Source organism: Scyliorhinus torazame, chromosome 22 (assembly GCF_047496885.1).
Source record: "Scyliorhinus torazame isolate Kashiwa2021f chromosome 22, sScyTor2.1, whole genome shotgun sequence".
Lineage (NCBI taxonomy): Eukaryota > Metazoa > Chordata > Chondrichthyes > Carcharhiniformes > Scyliorhinidae > Scyliorhinus > Scyliorhinus torazame.
Window position 1 is genome coordinate 5,336,294 of NC_092728.1, and position 12,139 is coordinate 5,348,432.

The following is a 12,139-nucleotide window of genomic DNA, read 5'->3' on the forward strand; positions in this document are numbered from 1 at the left end:
CAAACTGACACTCACACACTGACAAACTGACAAACACACACTGACAAACTGACACACTCACACTGACAAACTGACACACACACTGACAAACTGACACTCACACACTGACAAACTGACCCTCACACACTGACACACACTCACACACTGACAAACTGACACTCACACACTGACAAACTGACACTCACACACTGACAAATTGACAAACACACACTGACAAACTGACAAACACACACTGACAAACTGACTCTCACACACTGACAAACTGACACTCACACACTGACAAACTGACACTCACACACTGACACACACTCACACACTGACAAACTGACACTCACACACTGACAAACTGACACACACACTGACATTCACTCACACACTGACAAACTGACACTCACACACTGACAAACTGACACTCACACACTGACAAATTGACACACTCACACTGACAAACTGACACTCACACACTGACAAACTGACAAACACACACTGACAAACTGACACTCACACACTGACAAACTGACACTCACATACTGACAAATTGAAAATTGACAAACACACACTGACAAACTGATACTCACACACTGACAAACTGACATACACGCTGACAAACTGACAAACACACACTGACAAACTGACACTCACACACTGACAAACTGACACTCACACACTGACACACTCTCACACACTGACAAACAGACACTGACACACTGACAAACAGACACTGACACACTGACATAGAACATAGAACAATACAGCGCAGTACAGGCCCTTCGGCCCACGATGTTGCACCGAAACAAAAGCCATCCAACCTACACTATGCCATTGTCATCCATATGTTTATCCAATAAACTTTTAAATGCCCTCAATGTTGGCGAGTTCACTACTGTAGCAGGTAGGGCATTCCACGGCCTCACTACTCTTTGCGTAAAGAACCTACCTCTGACCTCTGTCCTATATCTATTACCCCTCAGTTTAAAGTTATGTCCCCTCGTGCCAGCCATATCCATCCGCGGGAGAAGGCTCTCACTGTCCACCCTATCCAACCCCCTGATCATTTTGTATGCCTCTATTAAGTCTCCTCTTAACCTTCTTCTCTCCAACGAAAACAACCTCAAGTCCATCAGCCTTTCCTCGTAAGATTTTCCCTCCATACCAGGCAACATCCTGGTAAATCTCCTCTGCACCCGCTCCAAAGCCTCCACGTCCTTCCTATAATGCGGTGACCAGAACTGTACGCAATACTCCAAATGCGGCCGGACCAGAGTTCTGTACAGCTGCAACATGACCTCCCGACTCCGGAACTCAATCCCTCTACCAATAAAGGCCAACACTCCATAGGCCTTCTTCACAACCCTATAAACCTGGGTGGCAACTTTCAGGGATCTATGTACATGGACACCTAGATCCCTCTGCTCATCCACACTTTCAAGAACTTTACCATTAGCCAAATATTCCGCATTCCTGTTATTCCTTCCAAAGTGAATCACCTCACACTTCTCTACATTAAACTCCATTTGCCACCTCTCGGCCCAGCTCTGCAGCTTATCTATATCCCTCTGTAATCTGCTACATCCTTCCACACTATCGACAACACCACCGACTTTAGTATCGTCTGCAAATTTACTCACCCACCCTTCTGCGCCTTCCTCTAGGTCATTGATAAAAATGACAAACAGCAACGGCCCCAGAACAGATCCTTGTGGTACTCCACTTGTGACTGTACTCCATTCTGAACATTTCCCATCAACCACCACCCTCTGTCTTCTTTCAGCTAGCCAATTTCTGATCCACATCTCTAAATCACTCTCAATCCCCAGCCTCCGTATTTTTTGCAATAGCCTACCGTGGGGAACCTTATCAAACGCTTTGCTGAAATCCATATACACCACATCAACTGCTCTACCCTCGTCTACCTGTTCAGTCACCTTCTCAAAGAACTCAATAAGGTTTGTGAGGCATGACCTACCCTTCACAAAGCCACGCTGACTATCCCTGATCATATTATTCCTATCTAGATGATTATAAATCTTGTCTCTTATAATCCCCTCCAAGACTTTACCCACTACAGACGTGAGGCTCACCGGCCTATAGTTGCCGGGGTTGTCTCTGCTCACCTTTTTGAACAAAGGGACCACATTTGCTGTCTTCCAGTCCTCTGGCACTATTCCTGTAGCCAATGATGACATAAAAATCAAAGCCAAAGGTCCAGCAATCTCTTCCCTGGCCTCCCATAGAATCCTAGGATAAATCCCATCAGGTCCCGGGGACTTATCTATTTTCAGCCTGTCCAGAATTGCCAACACCTCTTCCCTACGTACCTCAATGCCATCTATTCTATTAGCCTGGGGCTCAGCATTCTCATCCACAACATTATCTTTTTCCTGAGTGAATACTGACGAAAAATATTCATTTAGTATCTCGCCTATCTCTTCAGACTCCACACACAATTTCCCATCCCTGTCCTTGACTGGTCTTACTCTTTCCCTAGTCATTCGCTTATTCCTGACATACCTATAGAAAGCTTTTGGGTTTTCCTTGATCCTTCCTGCCAAATACTTCTCATGTCCCCTCCTTGCTCGTCTTAGCTCTCTCTTTAGATCCTTCCTCGCTACCTTGTAACTATCCATCGCCCCAACCGAAACTTCACACTTCATCTTCACATAGGCCTCCTTCTTCCTCTTAACAAGAGATTCCACTTCCTTGGTAAACCACGGTTCCCTCGCTCGACGCCTTCCTCCCTGTCTGACCGGTACATACTTATCAAGAACACGCAGTAGCTGATCCTTGAACAAGCCCCACTTATCCAGTGTGCCCAACACTTGCAGCCTACTTCTCCACCTTATCGCCCCCAAGTCACGTCTAATGGCATCATAATTGCCCTTCCCCCAGCTATAACTCTTGCCCTGCGGTGTATACTTATCCCTTTCCATCATTAACGTAAACGTCACCGAATTGTGGTCACTGTCCCCAAAGTGCTCTCCTACCTCCAAATCCAACACCTGGCCTGGTTCATTACCCAAAACCAAATCCAACGTGGCCTCGCCTCTTGTTGGCCTGTCAACATATTGTTTCAGGAAACCCTCCTGCACACACTGTACAAAAAACGACCCATCTATTGTACTCGAACTATATCTTTTCCAGTCAATATTTGGAAAGTTAAAGTCTCCCATAATAACTACCCTGTTACTTTCGCTCATATCCAGAATCATCTTCGCCATCCTTTCCTCTACATCCCTAGAACTATTAGGAGGCCTATAAAAAACTCCCAACAGGGTGACCTCTCCTTTCCTGTTTCTAACTTCAGCCCATACTACCTCGGAAGAAGAGTCCCCATCTAGCATCCTCTCCGCCACCGTAATACTGCTCTTGACTAGCAGCGCCACACCTCCCCCTCTTTTGCCTCCTTCTCTGAGCTTACTAAAACACCTAAACCCCGGAACCTGCAACATCCATTCCTGTCCCTGCTCTATCCATGTCTCCGAAATGGCCATAACATCGAAGTCCCAGGTACCAACCCACGCTGCCAGTTCCCCTACCTTGTTTCGTATACTCCTGGCATTGAAGTAGACACACTTCAAACCACCTACCTGAACACTGGCCCCCTCCTGCGACGTCAAATCTGTGCTCCTGACCTCTATACTCTCATTCTCCCTTACCCTAAAACTACAATCCAGGTTCCCATGCCCCTGCTGCATTAGTTTAAACACCCCCAAAGAGCACTAACAAATCTCCCCCCCCAGGATATTTGTGCCCCTCAGGTTCAGATGTAGACCATCCTGTCTGTAGAGGTCCCACCTTCCCCAGAAAGAGCCCCAGTTATCCAAAAATCTGAATCCCTCCCGCCTGCACCATCCCTGTAGCCACGTGTTTAAATGCTCTCTCTCCTTATTCCTCATCTCACTATCACGTGGCACGGGCAACAACCCAGAGATAACAACTCTGTTTGTTCTAGTTCTGAGCTTCCATCCTAGCTCCCTGAAAGCCTGCCTGACATCCTTGTCCCCTTTCCTACCTATGTCGTTGGTGCCAATGTGGACCACGACTTGGGGCTGCTCCCCCTCCCCCCTAAGGACCCGGAAAACACGATCCGAGACATCACGTACCCTTGCACCTGGGAGGCAACATACCAAACGTGAGTCTCTCACGCTCCCACAAAATCTCCTATCTGTGCCCCTGACTATAGAGTCCCCAATTACTAATGCTCTGCTCCTCTCCCCACTTCCCTTCTGAGCAACAGGGACAGACTCCGTGCCAGAGGCCCGTACCCCATGGCTTACCCCTGGTAAGTCGTCCCCCCCACAAGTATCCAAAGCGGTATACTTGTTTCTCAGGGGTACGACCGCAGGGGATCCCTGCACTGACTGTTTTTTCCCAGTCCCTCTTACAGTTACCCACCTATCTCCAATCTTTGGTGTAACTAATTCCCTGAAGCTGCTATCTATGACCCCTTCTGCCTCCCGAATGATCCGAAGTTCTTCCAACTCCAGCTCCAGTTCCCTAACTCGGTCTTGGAGGAGCTGGAGATGGCAGCACTTCCTGCAGGTAAAATCAGCAGGGACACTAACTGCATCCCTCACCTCAAACATCCTGCAGGAGGAACATTGCACTCCCTTCCCTGCCATTCCTCTAACTTTCTACCAAGATCTGGCTAAAAAATAATAATAATATAATAAAATATGGTACTTACCTCAGAACAATGGGTTTTATTATTAGGTTAGAGGAGGAGGGCGGGTGGGAGACACTACACGTGTAGTGTCTCGGGTTTCCTCTCCACCAGAATTTATTGGGGAGGGTCTTCCCAGACGTCCGCGGGTCGACTTCCTGTTCCCGCCTAAAACACTAATTTAAAATAAAATAAAAAGAAAAGAAAAATTCTCAGCTCCTGCTGAAATTGACTAACCAGCCAGCTGTTCTCACGCCGCCGAAATCGACTGGCCTGCCCCTGCAAAGACAAGTGCTTTTAAAGGTTGACTTACCTCCCAGCAACCTCCTTCCGCAATGCTCCCGCTGAAACTGACTCACCACTCACCAGCTGTTCTCACGCCGCCGAAATCGACTGGCCTGCCCCTGCAAAGACAAGTGCTTTTAAAGGTTGACTTACCTCCCAGCAACCTCCTTCCGCAATGCTCCCGCTGAAACTGACTCACCACTCACCAGCTGTTCTCACGCCGCCGAAATCGACTGGCCTGCCCCTGCAAAGACAAGTGCTTTTAAAGGTTGACTTACCTCCCAGCAACCTCCTTCCGCAATGCTCCCGCTGAAACTGACTCACCACTCACCAGCTGTTCTCACGCCGCCGAAATTGACTGACAAACTGACACTCACACACTGACACTCACACACTGACAAACTGACACTCACACACTGACACACTCACACACTGACAAACTGACACTCACACACTGACAAACACACACTGACAAACTGACACTCACACACTGACAAACTGACAAACACACACTGACAAACTGACACTCACACACTGACAAACTGACACTCACACACTGACAAACTGACACTCACACACTGACACACACTCACACACTGACAAACTGACACTCACACACTGACAAACCGACACTCACACACTGACACACTCACACACTGACAAACTGACACTCACACACTGACAAACTGACACTCACACACTGACAAACTGACACTCACCCACTGACAAACTGACACACTCACACTGACAAACACACTCACACACTGACAAATTGACACACTCACACTGGCAAACTGACACTCACACACTGACAAACTGACACTCACACACTGACAAACTGACACTCACACACTGACAAACGGACAAACACACACTGACAAACTGACACTCACACACTGACAAACTGACACCCACACTGACAACCTGACACTCACACACTGACAAACTGACACTCACACTGACAACCTGACACACTCACGCTGACAAACTGACACACTCATACACTGACAAACTGACACTCACACTGACAAATTGACACACTCACACTGACAAACTGACACTCACACACTGACAAACACACACTGAGAAACTGACACTCACACACTAACAAACTGACAAACACACACTGACAAACTGACACTCACACACTGACAAACTGACACACACACACTGACAAACTGACACTCACACACTGACAAACTGACACTCACACACTGACAAACTGACAAACACACACTGACACACACTCACACACTGACACACACTCACACACTGACAAACTGACACTCACACACTGACAATCTGACACACACACACTGACAAACTGACATTCACACACTGACAAACTGACACAAACGCTGACAAACTGACACTCACACACACTGACAAACTGACAAACACACACTGACAAACTGACACTCACACACTGACAAACTGACAAACACACACTGACAAACTGACACTCACACACTGACAAACACACACTGACACACACTCACACACTGACAAACTGACACTCACACACTGACACACACTCACACACTGACAAACACACACTGACAAACTGACAAACACACACTGACAAACTGACACTCACACACTGACAAACTGACACTCACACACTTACAAACTGACAAACTGACACTCACACACTGACAAACTGACACACACACACTGACAAACACACACTGACAAACTGACACTCACACACTGACACACACTCACACACTGACAAACTGACACTCACACACTGACAAACTGCAAACACACACTGACAAACTGACACTCACTCACTGACAAACTGACACTCACACACTGACAAACTGACACTCACACACTGACAACCTGACACACTCACACTGACAAACTGACACTCACACAATGACAAACTGACACTCACACACTGAAAAACTGACACTCACACACTGACAAACTGACAAACACACACTGACAAACTGACTCTCACACACTGACAAACTGACACTCACACACTGACAAACTGACACTCACACACTGACACACACTCACACACTGACAAACTGACACTCACACACTGACAAACTGACACACACACTGACATTCACTCACACACTGACAAACTGACACTCACACACTGACAAACTGACACTCACACACTGACAAATTGACACACTCACACTGACAAACTGACACTCACACACTGACAAACTGACAAACACACACTGACAAACTGACACTCACACACTGACAAACTGACACTCACATACTGACAAATTGAAAATTGACAAACACACACTGACAAACTGATACTCACACACTGACAAACTGACATACACGCTGACAAACTGACAAACACACACTGACAAACTGACACTCACACACTGACAAACTGACACTCACACACTGACACACTCTCACACACTGACAAACAGACACTGACACACTGACAAACAGACACTGACACACTGACATAGAACATAGAACAATACAGCGCAGTACAGGCCCTTCGGCCCACGATGTTGCACCGAAACAAAAGCCATCCAACCTACACTATGCCATTGTCATCCATATGTTTATCCAATAAACTTTTAAATGCCCTCAATGTTGGCGAGTTCACTACTGTAGCAGGTAGGGCATTCCACGGCCTCACTACTCTTTGCGTAAAGAACCTACCTCTGACCTCTGTCCTATATCTATTACCCCTCAGTTTAAAGTTATGTCCCCTCGTGCCAGCCATATCCATCCGCGGGAGAAGGCTCTCACTGTCCACCCTATCCAACCCCCTGATCATTTTGTATGCCTCTATTAAGTCTCCTCTTAACCTTCTTCTCTCCAACGAAAACAACCTCAAGTCCATCAGCCTTTCCTCGTAAGATTTTCCCTCCATACCAGGCAACATCCTGGTAAATCTCCTCTGCACCCGCTCCAAAGCCTCCACGTCCTTCCTATAATGCGGTGACCAGAACTGTACGCAATACTCCAAATGCGGCCGGACCAGAGTTCTGTACAGCTGCAACATGACCTCCCGACTCCGGAACTCAATCCCTCTACCAATAAAGGCCAACACTCCATAGGCCTTCTTCACAACCCTATAAACCTGGGTGGCAACTTTCAGGGATCTATGTACATGGACACCTAGATCCCTCTGCTCATCCACACTTTCAAGAACTTTACCATTAGCCAAATATTCCGCATTCCTGTTATTCCTTCCAAAGTGAATCACCTCACACTTCTCTACATTAAACTCCATTTGCCACCTCTCGGCCCAGCTCTGCAGCTTATCTATATCCCTCTGTAATCTGCTACATCCTTCCACACTATCGACAACACCACCGACTTTAGTATCGTCTGCAAATTTACTCACCCACCCTTCTGCGCCTTCCTCTAGGTCATTGATAAAAATGACAAACAGCAACGGCCCCAGAACAGATCCTTGTGGTACTCCACTTGTGACTGTACTCCATTCTGAACATTTCCCATCAACCACCACCCTCTGTCTTCTTTCAGCTAGCCAATTTCTGATCCACATCTCTAAATCACTCTCAATCCCCAGCCTCCGTATTTTTTGCAATAGCCTACCGTGGGGAACCTTATCAAACGCTTTGCTGAAATCCATATACACCACATCAACTGCTCTACCCTCGTCTACCTGTTCAGTCACCTTCTCAAAGAACTCAATAAGGTTTGTGAGGCATGACCTACCCTTCACAAAGCCACGCTGACTATCCCTGATCATATTATTCCTATCTAGATGATTATAAATCTTGTCTCTTATAATCCCCTCCAAGACTTTACCCACTACAGACGTGAGGCTCACCGGCCTATAGTTGCCGGGGTTGTCTCTGCTCACCTTTTTGAACAAAGGGACCACATTTGCTGTCTTCCAGTCCTCTGGCACTATTCCTGTAGCCAATGATGACATAAAAATCAAAGCCAAAGGTCCAGCAATCTCTTCCCTGGCCTCCCATAGAATCCTAGGATAAATCCCATCAGGTCCCGGGGACTTATCTATTTTCAGCCTGTCCAGAATTGCCAACACCTCTTCCCTACGTACCTCAATGCCATCTATTCTATTAGCCTGGGGCTCAGCATTCTCATCCACAACATTATCTTTTTCCTGAGTGAATACTGACGAAAAATATTCATTTAGTATCTCGCCTATCTCTTCAGACTCCACACACAATTTCCCATCCCTGTCCTTGACTGGTCTTACTCTTTCCCTAGTCATTCGCTTATTCCTGACATACCTATAGAAAGCTTTTGGGTTTTCCTTGATCCTTCCTGCCAAATACTTCTCATGTCCCCTCCTTGCTCGTCTTAGCTCTCTCTTTAGATCCTTCCTCGCTACCTTGTAACTATCCATCGCCCCAACCGAAACTTCACACTTCATCTTCACATAGGCCTCCTTCTTCCTCTTAACAAGAGATTCCACTTCCTTGGTAAACCACGGTTCCCTCGCTCGACGCCTTCCTCCCTGTCTGACCGGTACATACTTATCAAGAACACGCAGTAGCTGATCCTTGAACAAGCCCCACTTATCCAGTGTGCCCAACACTTGCAGCCTACTTCTCCACCTTATCGCCCCCAAGTCACGTCTAATGGCATCATAATTGCCCTTCCCCCAGCTATAACTCTTGCCCTGCGGTGTATACTTATCCCTTTCCATCATTAACGTAAACGTCACCGAATTGTGGTCACTGTCCCCAAAGTGCTCTCCTACCTCCAAATCCAACACCTGGCCTGGTTCATTACCCAAAACCAAATCCAACGTGGCCTCGCCTCTTGTTGGCCTGTCAACATATTGTTTCAGGAAACCCTCCTGCACACACTGTACAAAAAACGACCCATCTATTGTACTCGAACTATATCTTTTCCAGTCAATATTTGGAAAGTTAAAGTCTCCCATAATAACTACCCTGTTACTTTCGCTCATATCCAGAATCATCTTCGCCATCCTTTCCTCTACATCCCTAGAACTATTAGGAGGCCTATAAAAAACTCCCAACAGGGTGACCTCTCCTTTCCTGTTTCTAACTTCAGCCCATACTACCTCGGAAGAAGAGTCCCCATCTAGCATCCTCTCCGCCACCGTAATACTGCTCTTGACTAGCAGCGCCACACCTCCCCCTCTTTTGCCTCCTTCTCTGAGCTTACTAAAACACCTAAACCCCGGAACCTGCAACATCCATTCCTGTCCCTGCTCTATCCATGTCTCCGAAATGGCCATAACATCGAAGTCCCAGGTACCAACCCACGCTGCCAGTTCCCCTACCTTGTTTCGTATACTCCTGGCATTGAAGTAGACACACTTCAAACCACCTACCTGAACACTGGCCCCCTCCTGCGACGTCAAATCTGTGCTCCTGACCTCTATACTCTCATTCTCCCTTACCCTAAAACTACAATCCAGGTTCCCATGCCCCTGCTGCATTAGTTTAAACACCCCCAAAGAGCACTAACAAATCTCCCCCCCCAGGATATTTGTGCCCCTCAGGTTCAGATGTAGACCATCCTGTCTGTAGAGGTCCCACCTTCCCCAGAAAGAGCCCCAGTTATCCAAAAATCTGAATCCCTCCCGCCTGCACCATCCCTGTAGCCACGTGTTTAAATGCTCTCTCTCCTTATTCCTCATCTCACTATCACGTGGCACGGGCAACAACCCAGAGATAACAACTCTGTTTGTTCTAGTTCTGAGCTTCCATCCTAGCTCCCTGAAAGCCTGCCTGACATCCTTGTCCCCTTTCCTACCTATGTCGTTGGTGCCAATGTGGACCACGACTTGGGGCTGCTCCCCCTCCCCCCTAAGGACCCGGAAAACACGATCCGAGACATCACGTACCCTTGCACCTGGGAGGCAACATACCAAACGTGAGTCTCTCACGCTCCCACAAAATCTCCTATCTGTGCCCCTGACTATAGAGTCCCCAATTACTAATGCTCTGCTCCTCTCCCCCTTCCCTTCTGAGCAACAGGGACAGACTCCGTGCCAGAGGCCCGTACCCCATGGCTTACCCCTGGTAAGTCCCCCCCCCCCCACAAGTATCCAAAGCGGTATACTTGTTTCTCAGGGGAACGACCGCAGGGGATCCCTGCACTGACTGTTTTTTCCCAGTCCCTCTTACAGTTACCCACCTATCTCCAATCTTTGGTGTAACTAATTCCCTGAAGCTGCTATCTATGACCCCTTCTGCCTCCCGAATGATCCGAAGTTCTTCCAACTCCAGCTCCAGTTCCCTAACTCGGTCTTGGAGGAGCTGGAGATGGCAGCACTTCCTGCAGGTAAAATCAGCAGGGACACTAACTGCATCCCTCACCTCAAACATCCTGCAGGAGGAACATTGCACTCCCTTCCCTGCCATTCCTCTAACTTTCTACCAAGATCTGGCTAAAAAATAATAATAATATAATAAAATATGGTACTTACCTCAGAACAATGGGTTTTATTATTAGGTTAGAGGAGGAGGGCGGGTGGGAGACACTACACGTGTAGTGTCTCGGGTTTCCTCTCCACCAGAATTTATTGGGGAGGGTCTTCCCAGACGTCCGCGGGTCGACTTCCTGTTCCCGCCTAAAACACTAATTTAAAATAAAATAAAAAGAAAAGAAAAATTCTCAGCTCCTGCTGAAATTGACTAACCAGCCAGCTGTTCTCACGCCGCCGAAATCGACTGGCCTGCCCCTGCAAAGACAAGTGCTTTTAAAGGTTGACTTACCTCCCAGCAACCTCCTTCCGCAATGCTCCCGCTGAAACTGACTCACCACTCACCAGCTGTTCTCACGCCGCCGAAATCGACTGGCCTGCCCCTGCAAAGACAAGTGCTTTTAAAGGTTGACTTACCTCCCAGCAACCTCCTTCCGCAATGCTCCCGCTGAAACTGACTCACCACTCACCAGCTGTTCTCACGCCGCCGAAATCGACTGGCCTGCCCCTGCAAAGACAAGTGCTTTTAAAGGTTGACTTACCTCCCAGCAACCTCCTTCCGCAATGCTCCCGCTGAAACTGACTCACCACTCACCAGCTGTTCTCACGCCGCCGAAATTGACTGACAAACTGACACTCACACACTGACACTCACACACTGACAAACTGACACTCACACACTGACACACTCACACACTGACAAACTGACACTCACACACTGACAAACACACACTGACAAACTGACACTCACACACTGACAAACTGACAAACACACACTGACAAACTGACAC